At 43.1% G+C, this 13,414-nt stretch overlaps 1 long non-coding RNA gene across 1 annotated transcript in view; it reads right to left on the bottom strand.

Moving 5' to 3' along the window:
- Positions 1 to 1,892: 1,892 nt before the first annotated feature.
- The window catches only part of LOC111818316, a 137,312-nt gene continuing 125,790 nt past the window's right edge, over positions 1,893 to 13,414 (bottom strand). The window contains exon 3 of the long non-coding RNA XR_002822340.1: positions 1,893 to 1,946. This is a non-coding gene — a long non-coding RNA (uncharacterized LOC111818316). The remainder of the gene's footprint in view (positions 1,947 to 13,414) is intronic.

Raw genomic sequence — 13,414 nt, forward strand, 5'->3', positions numbered from 1 at the left:
CCAATCACACAGGGCATCTAACTTCCCAAGATACAATTATAGTTTCCAACTACTGCCAAGTTCAAGTGTTAGAGAACAGAAAACTAAATTTCCTATCATAGCAGAGTGGAGAGCCAGTTTTGTAGTTGCTCTGCTAGAACTGGGGGTGGTAGCATCCTAACACTAGTATTCTGGGCAAGGCCCGACCCTTGAAGAATGTAAGACAGGATGACTTTTGAGAAAGGTTCTGCCCCCGTGACCACATGTGGCTGCTTCACTGATAAGTATCACTTGAAAATGGTGTGGGATGTGACCAGCCCAGCAGGCTCTGACCCACTGCAGGCCGGGAACCCCAGCAAGGGCCCTCACAGGCACTCTGCCTCCCTGTACTTGTCTCTGCACCTGTGGCTCTCAGCAGGAGACAGATCCCAGGCTGGCAGCTGCGAGGAGGGGGTGGCTGCAGTGTGGCCTAGAAGCAGCTGTGTGCCAGCTGAATGCGCAGTCAGCCCCTCCGGAGCAGGGCTGAGCCCATTCCAAGGGAAGCCAGGTCTGGCAGCTCAGGTGAAAGACAGACCTCTATGGAGCCGTGGCAGGGGGTGACGGATCCGTTCTTAATGAGAAAAGACAGACACGATCAGTCACTTTGGTCTGAGAGTCTACCGCTCCAGCAAATCCCTTTTTCTGGTCTCTGACAGCCTGCAACAGATGATAGGGAAATTCACACTCCACAAAACACAGCTCAGGCAGCAGCCTCAAGACAGATCCTGAGGCTGATGAACTGAGCCGGGGACAGTGAGATAAGCAGGGGTGGCTTTCCTAATCACCAAGCAGTGTGGCACCCTCAATGAGTCATTCTGCATCTCCAGCAGGCCATGCCCACTCACCTGTTTGGGGTCCCTGCACTGGCCACCCCCTCCTGAGCAGTTTGGCCCTGGGATCTTGCTCAACTGGCTTTTTTTTTTTTTTTTTTTTTTTTGCAATTAGAGTCTCATTTCAAATACCATTTTCTTAAGCCTTGTACACGGCCTTCTCAACAATCTAACACAACACCCCGCACTGTGATTTTATACAGCTCTCACTATCTAAAGTGATCCTGCTCCTTTTATTTTCATTGCCCATTTTCCCTGAAAGAGGGTTTGTTTAATGAGAGCCAATATCTTTGTCTTCACTAATCTATCCTCAGCACCTAAGCAAATATCCGGCAGATAATGAGGGATCAGTAAAAGTCAGTAGAATTAGTTAGTTAATTAATCCTGACTCAGACTGGTAGGTGCTGGTAGCCTCTCTGCTCTGCAGCAGTGGTGGGATTGCAGCGCTCCTGGGTGGCTTTGGTGCACACTTATGAGTACGTCCCCGTTTCACAAGCCATTTCCTCCTCTTCTCTTCCACTGAAGAGTGAGGTTCACTCTGCTTCATAGACATTGGCTCCTGGTACTCATGTGTTACACTTGGGAATACTTTTTTTTTTTTTTTTTTTTAATAAGTAAAAGCAATGCTGACAATCTATTAAAGTATACTGCAATTGGAACAAGTAGATTCTCATTTTCCTCTGATAACAGCAGATGAGGAGGGGCCGCTGCATTCCATTGTTTGGCCATTGAGGAACTTAGCTCTTCCACCTTTGCGAATTCCAGTCCTAGCATTCAGCTTTCAGCTTACACCTGTCATGTTATGATCACAAGATAGCTGCCGCACCACTGGGTGTCGTAGCTGCATTCCCAAGAAGAGAAGCAAAAGCACAGGAAGAAAAAGGCATTGGCTTAATCTATTGCTGTTTTATTTTTTTCAATAAGGAAAATAAAAGCATTCCCAGAATATATCCAGCCAGCTTCTGAAAGAGAAACATCACGTGGGCAATGACCGACAAAGGGAAACGGGCTCACTATGGCTGAGCCGGACTTACGATTCATCTCCTGCAACTAGAGAAGGATCTGTTTCCCATGAGGCCAAGCTGTTGCCATACTCTCCTGGAAAAAAAAAAAATCAGGATATTAACAAGAAAGATGAGAAAGGTAACTGTCAGTTATGTCATAGTTTAATGGTGTAGAATGGACATTTGATACAAAGCTGGGCTTATAGAAATCTATTTTTTAAGAACTAAGAAGGTTCATGTTTCTGAACCTTCTCAAGGCTTGGATGTTTAAATTCTTTAAACTCCACCTTGTACTGAAGAATCTTCCCCAAAATGTAGCCTTCCTGCATTAGCCAACTCAAAAAATAAAAAAATAAAAAATGAATTAAAAAAAGCCAGCTCAAAGTAGTTTCTGTCATTTAAAAACAGAGACTCTTCACCACAAGAGCACCTCCCTAGCAACTCACTGCTCAGCCTGGTCAGGGTGGGCCACACACTTTCTACAGCATGGTGGTGACATTCGCACCTCCATCCGGAGGTGGCCCACGCACTCTGCTCCTGTGAGGTGACCCGAACAGTGTAGACATTATGTCATCAGCCTGACAACATGCTCTCCATCCTTTCCACCTTCAGACAGTTTCCTGAGGTCTCAGATACAGAGAGGCCTTCGTGGGTGCTAAAGTCAGTATTTGACAAGGAATGGGGTGTGCAGGAGCACCCAAACTGACAAGCTGGGCAGTGCAATTGCTGAAGGTCACAGCACAAAACTTTATGAAGAGCCAAAGGCACGCTATGCCTTCTGATTGCTAGCGCAGAGCCTTTGTTTTGTTTTGAAGCCACTTAATTATCCAGGTCAAATAAACACCATCTTCTGCACCCCCACATTTAGAAACCACCAGGACAGGAGGAAAGTCTTGACTGGCATAGTTCAGGACTCCAGCCCTGCTAGCAGCGACAAGGAGTATTCTGTGACAGATTACAAGGATTCTCACTCATGTGCAGATGGCTGTAGGTCTTGCTTCATCAACTATGCACTTAATCTAAATTCATTTTCATTGCATATCTCTCCTAAGCATATGCAAATGTCAGGTAGGGTTTATCAAAATATGCTACTTGCAACACACACACACACATTTACATGAACAAAGAGTGCCATGATCAGAAAACTTTTGGAAACACCTGGTTATAGTGAAATGGCTTTGTCACTAACAGGCACGGGGAAGCCTTCACTGTCCATGACACTGGATGAGTGTCCAAAAGAAAATGCAGCATGAAGTCATATTCCTTGACACACACGTACGGTATGATGATCCAAAAGAAAGAGGCTTCAGGAAAACTGTCAGTGGGAAGGACAGCATGCGTGCACTACAAGACTGACTTCGTATCTCTTTTGAGCACCAAGAAACATTCTGTGATACGGGTTATGGACCACCTAGGTGCTCCTTAATGAATACTGGAGGGCACAGCCCCTTAGCGCATGGCTTCTGAGTTCTGCGTCACAGGTGCCATCCCGGACAGAAACATGTTGTGCTTAGAAGGCTTTGCATTGTGTTTGTGGACTGACCGTGTCATTTTTCTCACTGTCAGGCCACCCTCCTTCAAAGCAAGCACACAAGGCCACGTGAGAGTCGGAAGAGTGGAGCCACCACTGGAGAACTTAACACTCTATTTTTCTTCCACCCAACTTTTAATCAAAGCAATTTGGATTCAGGTGAAGGTGACCAAGCCACATGGACCTTGATGACCTGGTACATGAACTAAAATGGTTTTGGCTTGTTTAGCTCTATCTGCCCCCAAAGGCTGTTTGCTATACCATAACAAAAATATCCTTCCTACCAAATATACAAACATATCCCCAAGGTATATGTCACAATTTGGATTTTCCTAAGCTTTATATGCTTTAAGCATCTCTAACTGATGGAGCATTTTAGAATTAAATGCCTTGATTGGCAACGCTCTGCCAGAGCCTCACACACAGGTAATCTGGAAATACAGACGTACTCCCTAGCAGCCTTATTACTCTCCAGATAGATAGTTTCAAGCTACCTTAATAAGTACCTAATATGTTCTCCGGTCTTATGTTTCCCTACCTGAATTCTTTGAAGTATTTGAGAAAAGTCTAGATTGCAATCACACACTCTTCTATGCAGCTCCAGTGAGAAAAGAATGGCCCTCCGTACAGTGAAGGGAAGTAGGAAAATTGCAAGTAACATGATAGGAGAAAACGAACAGTGGTGGTCAGAGAAGCCAAATCCTATTCAGTCTTTACATAACTGGTGTTATGAGTTGAATTTTTCTCCCCATAGAGATCCTATCTATTACTCTCTCAGAATGTGACTTTGTTTATAGAGAAGGTCTCTAGAAAAGAGTTAATTGAGTTAACATGAGATGAATAGGGTATCCCTAGTCCAGTAGGACTGGTCTACTTATAAGAGGAGAAAATTTGGATATAAATATCGCTTCAAGGAAAATCATGGGAACCCACAAAGGGAGGAGATAGCTACCGACTAGCCAGAGGGTGAGCCATGCAACAGAGTTTTATCTGAGGAGAATCCAGACCTGCCGTTGCCATCACTTTGGACTTTCAGCCTCTAGAACTGTGAGACAGCCAACATCTCTTGTGGAAGTCCCAGAGTTCCTAGGACTTTGCTGCAGCAGCCCTGACAAACCAACACTGCTGTGTTTCTGGGCAAGTCTCTAGTGTCTTGGCACCTCTGTCTCTTCATCAACTTTGGAGGTAGACAGCCTTTGAAATCACTTCAGTCTGTGAAGGTTAATGATCGAGGAGGAAGGTAGCCTCTTGCCAGTTCTCCTGAGATGCAAACATCACTATCTTCTGAGAAAAGCCTTCCCTCTTATCTATGCATCAATAGATAGTGGACAGGTGGAAACCAACTTTGATTATCTCATCTGACCACCCTCATTTGTACATCAGTAGTGACTTTAGAAAGCAAAAGAAAGAGGCAAGTTTGTAAGGTCACATCCTTTCACATGTCATGTGTAAAAACTGTCCTACTATAGATTCTGATTGGAAGTGCTAGGGTGGGGCTGGGATGATCAGTAACAAATATAAATTTTATGATGTAGCCTTCCATGGCATACTAGAAAGTAAACAATAAAAACACATTTTGTACTCTCTCCAAAGTCTATTTCTGGTCTCTCTGCAACTAGAATGTTTATCATAAAACAAAACATCTTTCAGGGACAACTATTAAACTTCAGATTACTGCTGTCCTGCTCTATATCACCAATAAAACAACTAGGACTTTCTACAGTGTGTGCCGACCTCTCACCAGCAGGTATCACTCTGGCATAAAACGGACCATTAATGCATCTTCAAAGCCTAGGATATGAAATTAATGCCACACACATAATGGATAAAGGAGCTGTTTTGGCAACTGAAAGTCCAATTCTAAATGCTATAAAACAGGACTGATGTTCCTGTTCCTCTTCTCTATCTCACTGAATGTATATTTCTCTGCCAAAGCAAATAGGAAAATAAGCATCCCATTTTAGGATACGATTTTGTCCCAGTAGCCCAGAGCGACCTTCTTATAAGCAGCTGAACAGTTGGCCTAGTAGTAACTATACTGAAATATGATCAATACACTTAGAAAACATAAATCCACCATTCAAATGCTCAGGGCTCACCTTAGTCGGGGTCCCAGTGAGATGGAACACTCATATTAGAGTAATACAAGTAAGATTTATTTACTATGGAACTTTTTCCTACACATGTGTATACAAGACTCTATAGGATTTAACCCAGGTTTGGAAGCTGAGACACTTTTACCACCCCTTGTGCAAGCAGACAAGGAGAAGGAGGTGTTCCCAGGATAGGGAAGGAGGAAGCCATTCTGAGAAACACTGCCTTGAGAAGAGACAGTGAAAGGTGGCGTTGCAAGGAGGGAAAACAGGGATTCAGTCCCTGCCCTTGGTCTCTTCCTTCTGTTTAGTTTCCTGCCAAGGAAATCCCACTGACTACACCCAACCAGAAACAAAAGCATGGTGCTCACTGGTGTGATGTTCAAGGGCTGGTCCTTGAAGAGCAGGGTGAGTAGGTGAAAGGGAGATTGGGTGGTATGCAGCACAGGGCCAAATAACCCCACCAAGCTCACTAGGGTATCAATATCCTCTGAGAACAGAAATTTGCATGGTTTTGGTCACTCTTCTGGCCCCAGCCACATCCTTCCAATATCAACCCATTCTCTGATTTGCTAACACCAGCCAGATGGCCAACACTTCAGTTCAGTTTAGACATGACTAACTTGCCCTAAAAGTTAAGGACATGGTTCAAGAGGATGCTGTCATTTTAGGAGCCACCTGTGGAAAGGGTCTTCAGGCTACCTTTGCTTCTGTACATCCTACCACAGACATGGGGGTTACTACCGCATCCACCCCCACATTCCGTAACTTTATTGGATGATGCACAGAACTCAGGCAAGCTCTCTACTTTCTGTTACCCTTTTATTGTGAATGCTGTAACAGGGGAGAGCCAAATGGAAGTGCTCTACAGAGCAAAGCAAGGCCGAGTAGAGCCTCGGAGCTTCCATGCCATCCGACATGGAAGATAGGATACATGGAAGATAGGATAGTACAGATAGGATACTGGGGGTAAGGAATGCACTCCCCTCCACCTAGTTGAGCTCAAGCACCACTCTAAGGCTATCTCTCCCGTATCACTCCCTTCTACTCACTTGAGTGCCTAGGCCACTCTAGGAGCATTCTATATAACCCCAGACCAAAGCACTTCCAAGCTCTGTATCTCCCCTCTCACTCTTCAGCCCAAGAGCTTGTTTATCAGCGCAGTATGCAGTGTTCCTTTTTTGTCATCCATTTCTCTGTACCTGACTTTCAACAAATATAGCTGTTTTTCTCCAGCCATTGAGCGGATGCTTTGCAATCCACTGCTGGCCGCACATAAGAACTTGGATCTGCCAGATCTACCGTGTGATGACAGCACGCTGGTAACAACATGCTGTCCTCCCAGCAGGTCAGCGTGTTCCCACCAGAGGTTTCCCTGAGCACCACTGTTCCAGAGATTTTTCTGGAAGCTTCATTATGTAGGTAGGATTTACAAAACCGTGACCAGTAGTGATAAAACTCAATCTCCAGCCTCCTTCCCTCTCTGAGTTGGTGGTAGAATGCACAACCCACAACTCTAACCTAGTTGGGTGTCTGGTTCTTCTGGTGCCGAGTCCTTATCCTGAAGCTGTCTAAGTCTGTTCACTTTTAGCTGCTTCGTTAGCATACCAAAGGCATTCCTATCATTCAAAATATTCCAAAAGTAGCATTGTGACAAAAAAACTAGGATCAAGACCACATCAATCTATCTATCTATCTATCTATCTATCTATCTATCTATTTATCTATCATCTATCCTGTTGCACTGGCACATTGAATGATACTACTTAACACATAACATTTAACATTTATTTACTTATTTATTTATTTTTTAACATTTATTTTCAAATAAGTAACATTTTCACCAGGTCACTCTAGAGATTTTTTTTTCATTCTTCTCATAAGTGAAAAAAATTTTTTCATTATTTATTTGGTACAGGGTCTCACTATGCAGCTTGGACTCCTAGTGATCCTCCTATCCCAGCATCCCCAGCACTGAGATTACAGCTACGTGTCACCATGTCTGGTTCAGGTGGCTGGCACAGTACACCCAGGGCAGGACCAATGGGCATGCGGCCCTGGGGATCAAACTTGGGTCATTGTGCTAGCCACGCAGGTGCTTAGACCACTGAGCTATCTCCCCAAACCAATAAATGAAAAATTTTAAACCTGTGCTCTACATAGATTAAGTCCTCCTCTTCTCTACCGGGATAATTGAGAGGAGACAAATCCTATTGGACCTGGCTTCACACCTTTCACATCCCAAGTACAGGCAGACTCAAGGCAGAAACATCAGGCAAGATGGTTCAGAGATAAAACCTCCCCTATTGGTTAACCATCCTCCCCAGTTTCCTCACAGTTCTACTTCTTGTTCCATCAACCAACAGGTTATAATGTCCTTTTTAAAAATGAAGCAACTGGCTTTGAACACTTGTGTACATTGGTAGGATGTTGACTCCCCTAATGTCATTGTGTTCCACGCAACTAAAAGCAATTTATATTCTGGACAGTTCCAAATGATAGGAATCCTGAGACCCTTTGAAAAACCCCAAGGGATCAACATTTTACATATTATAGAAAAAACTTGGTTTTCATTTCTACCAGGAGAAAACTTAAAACCAAGGATAAGAAAAACAATCTGGTAGGCTACTCTAAATCAATGTGAAGAAAAAATGAAAATGCAAAACAAACATGGCCGAATCTGGACCAACGCTTTGGAATTGTGACATAAAACTCTAGACATTAAGTAGGCATGGGTGGGGGAGGTGTTCAAGTCTTCCCTCCATCAGTGCAGCCGGGTGTCATTCTCACGAACTATTAGGCTTCTCAATGACTAGGAAAAGCCTTCTGCCTTTGTTATTTTCTTGCTGCTGAGGCAAAACACCTGACACCCCAAATTAAGGAAGGAAAGGGTCATTTAGCTCACAGTTTGTGGAGGTTTCAGTTCGTACTCAGCTGGCTGCAAGGCAGGGTGGGATGGCAGAGGGGCAACAGCTTATAGCAATGGGAGAAAGGAGAAGCAATAGGAGCAACAAGGGGGAGAGCAAGCCTCTTTTCTTCCCTTGCGCAGGCTGCCTGGCTCATAGGTTGAGGATGTTTACAAAGTGAGGGCCTTGGCTCCCTGCTGAGTGGAGCTGGAAACACTGTATCTTTGTTTCCTGAGGTAAAGGCATGAAAACAGAGGTCCAGGTTTAGCAAGCTGTCTTTTAAAGCCCACCCTCCCATGACCACGTGAGGCTTTGGTGGGACACCCAGACACAAACCATAACACTTTCTAATATGAAAAACTGGATGAAGTTCGGTGCAAACTGTTGGTTCTCAACCCGAATAGTAATCAAAGGACTGGAACAGGTCATTTTAGAGAACACCTTGGCTCCTCTCAAACACTCAGGGCCTATTTCTCAGTGCAAGCAGGGGGCCCTTTAGCCTGAGCAACGAACAGAAAGGAATTTCCTCAGCTGAGTGCCTCTCTGGCTAATGCATGCTCTGTGTATGTGTGACAACTCCTTTAATCAGCAGCACATAATATTGTTACTTCATTCACTGATTAGATAATGGATCCAAGAGCAGATTGTGATATACAGCTTTTTATAGTTAACTGAAGACACTTAATATTGGAAGAAAACTGCCTCAGGCCACTGTTGTCAACTGAACTAATGATCATCCTCAATGACCTGCAGGGAGAGGTAGTGGGACACACTGGTCAGACGTCTAAAAGAAAGACAACAGAAGAAAATGGAGTGGCGGCCTAGGCCTAAACAGGGAGTGTTGAATAAAAATTTCTAGAGTGTGGAGCCTTTTTAAGGCACATATCTGCATCCATACGACAGCAAAAGACACATGAATTATCTCATATTGGAAATATTAAATACACACATGGGACACCTGCCCTGCCCACCGATAGCTACCATTTGGATAACCTTTCATGCGGTTACCTATGCACTGTAAAAGAGCGCAGTGGAGGCCAGCCTGTTTGCAGCTGGGATCCACAGGGAGCCAGTTCTGTATTATCCTCAATCACTAAAATGGAATATATTTGGGACACCTATCTTAATTCCTTGCTGACATGCCTCCATGGAGTTATCATTTAACAATACACACTTTGCATCAGTGTTTTGTAGGCATTAATTTGCTTGAATTTTATATTGCTAGATATTATGGAAAATCATGACTTCAGGTATCCCATATGTTACCACATATCCATTACAAAACCACGTCGCAGAATTCCAGGTCAGAAAAGAGACTGTCCCTCCTGCTGAACATGACTGTGGCTTTCCAACCAACAAGGACAATTGATGGTACCAGGCATTGCCCCCTGAAACTTGGCTCCTAGAAAACAGTCTTTTTTAACATTATAACAACAACTGTTTACATTGGGAAGATCCTTGGGAAGGGTAGCTTGTAAGGCGGTGTCATCTGATAGACATTTTCTGATGACGGAGGTGTTCTATATCCACACTGTTCAATTCATAGCTATAACAATAGCTATATGTGGCTAGTTAGCACTTATCATGTGACTGTTAAAAACCAAGAAGTGAGTTTGTAAGTGTTATTAAAATTTTACATTTTATTTAATGTCAACTAAATTGAGGTAGCCATAGGTGGCTACTAGCTACAGAGAACAGGACAGTTGTAAGACTTTTTGTAGTTAATACTACATAAAGCCCTACAAATTTTTAAAAGAAGTTTTAGTTTCGGTGCAAGCGCTATATTAAATTCTAAGTGTGTCATTGGCTTGTAGCATTATTATTTGAAAGGATTTGTGCACATGTGGCCTTGACCGTAGAAGGCTGGCTGTTTCCTATAAAAAAGAAAAGGTCCAGGTCCTCTCTCGGAAGCAGCCCCATTTAGCTGCTCATGCTCCTGACCTGAACTGTCACTTGGAATGTGATGACAGAAGCACCATCAAACCTCACCTGAGGGGCAGGGCACATCCCTTTACTCTCTTCTCCATTGTCCCCATACCACCTGATAAAGAGAGGGCAGCAGGCAGCTCTGAAGCCTGTTCCACAAGCACAGAGAAGCTTCTGTGTCTAAAGAAGAGCTCAGTGGGGGTGTAGCCTAGCTCAACCTCTGCACAGTGCGGGCTGATGATTCTTGGTTGGGGGTGGCTGAGTTATATGTCATAGGATGTCTGGTAGTAACTTGTCCCAATCTCTTAGGCACCCTAACCTCTCCTATGTCTCCCAGCGGTGATACCTAAGGATTTTCTCAGACTTTAAGAGCCACTGAAAAAGTATGGTTTTAGACGATGCACAAATTAAAGGAAATGAAATGAAATCTTTTTTTCCCCCATAATGTTATTGAGAAACAAATATCAATGAGACAGTTTCAAACCAAATTGTTAGGACAGTTTCAATAATTAACACATTGCATACATTCTTCCTAGTGGTTAATTGCTGTACAAGATGCGAACATGATATCCTATTTACAAACACCATTAGAACAAATTCCTCTATTCATTAAGAGAATGTAACTATATATCTATCCTAACCATTTTGAATACACAGATACAAAATGGACATTCATCTGTATCCCCTTTCTTGTTTAGTTCCGTTATTTGAATATTATAAGTGTGTTAACTCAGCAAAATAATCTAAAAGAGTCCAGTATCCCATAATAGTATTGGGTCTTCCGCTTGACTGGCAATGTCAGAAATTGTTCACCTGAGTCCCCTACAGCTCAACATAACAGCATGGCTTTACTTCTTATGTTCCATTTTTATACTTTTCTGCCGGATGGTTAAGACCAAGGTAAAGCAGGACCAATGCAACAAGAGTTGTAGCTTTTGAGTCTGATAAGGTCAGTGAAACCCCCTCAGGATTTATCCTGAGATCCTGTACTTCAGACTGTAGAACCTTTGTCAGTGTCAGCCATGTAGATGAGTCACGGCCATTGCTTGGCCAATGTGCTCTCTGTGAAAGCCTGAGAGAATATTTTCTCTCCATGTGACTCTCCTTAGGCACACTCTACATCATCGATCGCTTTCCTCTTTGGCCCCATAATCTCCTTGATCAGAAAATTTGGGACACTACCGAGTTACATGATGTTACAGTACAAGTTCTCATATGTCCTGAGTTTTAATTGAAGGAAATGAAATCTTACTCAGTATTTTGCCTTTGGACTAATATTTTTAAAAATTTCTCATACCAGGCAAATGCCTGCTGTGTGATATGCAGCTGACTGAATATTGCCTGCAAGAATAAACAATAAATATTCCTTAACTTTTTAACTATCCCATTCAGTGCCTTGCACACTGTAAGTGCAACCAGCCAATGTTTTCTTATAGGCTTTAACAAAATGCAAGGAATCCTACTAACAATTATATAAGGAAGCAAAATGATAAGAAAAATAAACTTTTGCATACCTTCCTATGTATAAACCTTGCAAAGCTGAGGCAGAGGATAAATCACAGTTCAGGGCCAGTCTGTGTGACATAACAAGACTGTCTCAAAAAATAAAAGTTGCATGAAGCAAGCCCCAGACACACGTTTTTAATCAATGAGTCTATGTCTAGCAATGGAGTCTCATCATAGCCGAACTAAGCACTGCAATATCTGTGAGGGAGGAGGTAAGGCGGCTGCAACTCTCTGCCTCTTCTGTCTACCTAAGTCCATCTGCATGCTGGGGTGGTCGACTTCCTCCCTCTGTCGGCTCCCCAGGAAGCTCTACTGCCAGCTTCTTAGCATGGTTCCTGAACCTTTAAACTGCACTTGCCAGTAGGTAGTGCTTTTATCTTATTGTCACAACCAGAGCCCACAGAATTATCCTCATATCTAATGAAAGCCAAAACTTTTGCATCTAAAATTCAGGGGATGTCTCACCTCTGACTTCCTATGGAACACACAACTGAGGGAAAATGAAGACATTCATTTCCACTATGTATATATTTAAATCCACAACACATTTAGCATAATCTGCCCCTTTTTATCTTAACTTTTCATGGTATTTTAAGCTTCTGGGCAAGATTTTTAATTTAATGGGAAATAACACTCTTGAAGTTCCTATGGCTGCGCATTTAAGGGAGTGCTGCATTCAAAATCATGAAGTCATATTGCTGTTACTAGAGACAAGGTCAGAGCATTGCGATAATTAAATGGAAAAGGTGGAGGAAAAAAGAACAGTTGTTTGCAAAAACCACCTCCCTGTAGGACCATAGATGGCAGTATGCATATTAGCATCACATGGGGAATTACTAAAAAGCTTAAAAGTCATGCCACACCCTGGACCAATTAAATCAGAATCACAGGGGTGCTATCTAGGCATTACAAACTTTTCTACATGTTTTATTTTGGAATAGTTTGACGTTTACAGAAAAATTACAAAGATAACTCAAGCACCCCCAGTTACTCACTCCCAGTTTCCTCTGGCACTGACATATTATATTAGTGTGGTACTTGTATTGCTCTTAATAAGCCCACATAGATATTCTGCAAGCTCCTAATGTCCCTTAGGAGACAAACATGCTCCTTTCTCATGCTTACACTTGGCAGCCATGTCCTACCTCTACTCCAAGCCAAAGCTTACCTTTTCAGGTAACAGACTTCAACACCTACTTAGCCTGGCTTGATCCTAGCAACCCCTTCCACCAGTCACAGTCAGGTGACAAAAGTCCCCAGCCCAATCCAAGCAGATGTGGTCCTGCAAAACCAAAGGGCCTTAGGTATCTTCCCTGCCTGAAAAAAGGGCCTCTGTTTCCTCTCACAGGAAGAGGGCTGTTTTTTTGCCAAATCAAAACTTGTCTTCTCAAACCAGTTCTTCCTTAAAAGTCAGGAGTGTGAGCAGGAATGAATACAGCATCCTACTTCCAGGCCGACAGGCTATGTCACTTCTGAGAGACAAAAACCTACCTTTTGGAAAGTAGAATTTTATTCAACCTTGACCCAGTGACATTTCAGAGAAACAAACTTAGAACAACAGAAGAACTTAGCACAACATAACATGTTACCTGGATTGTCC

The sequence above is a fragment of the Octodon degus genome, unplaced genomic scaffold (assembly GCF_000260255.1).
Source record: "Octodon degus isolate 3935 unplaced genomic scaffold, OctDeg1.0 scaffold00087, whole genome shotgun sequence".
NCBI classification, from domain to species: domain Eukaryota; kingdom Metazoa; phylum Chordata; class Mammalia; order Rodentia; family Octodontidae; genus Octodon; species Octodon degus.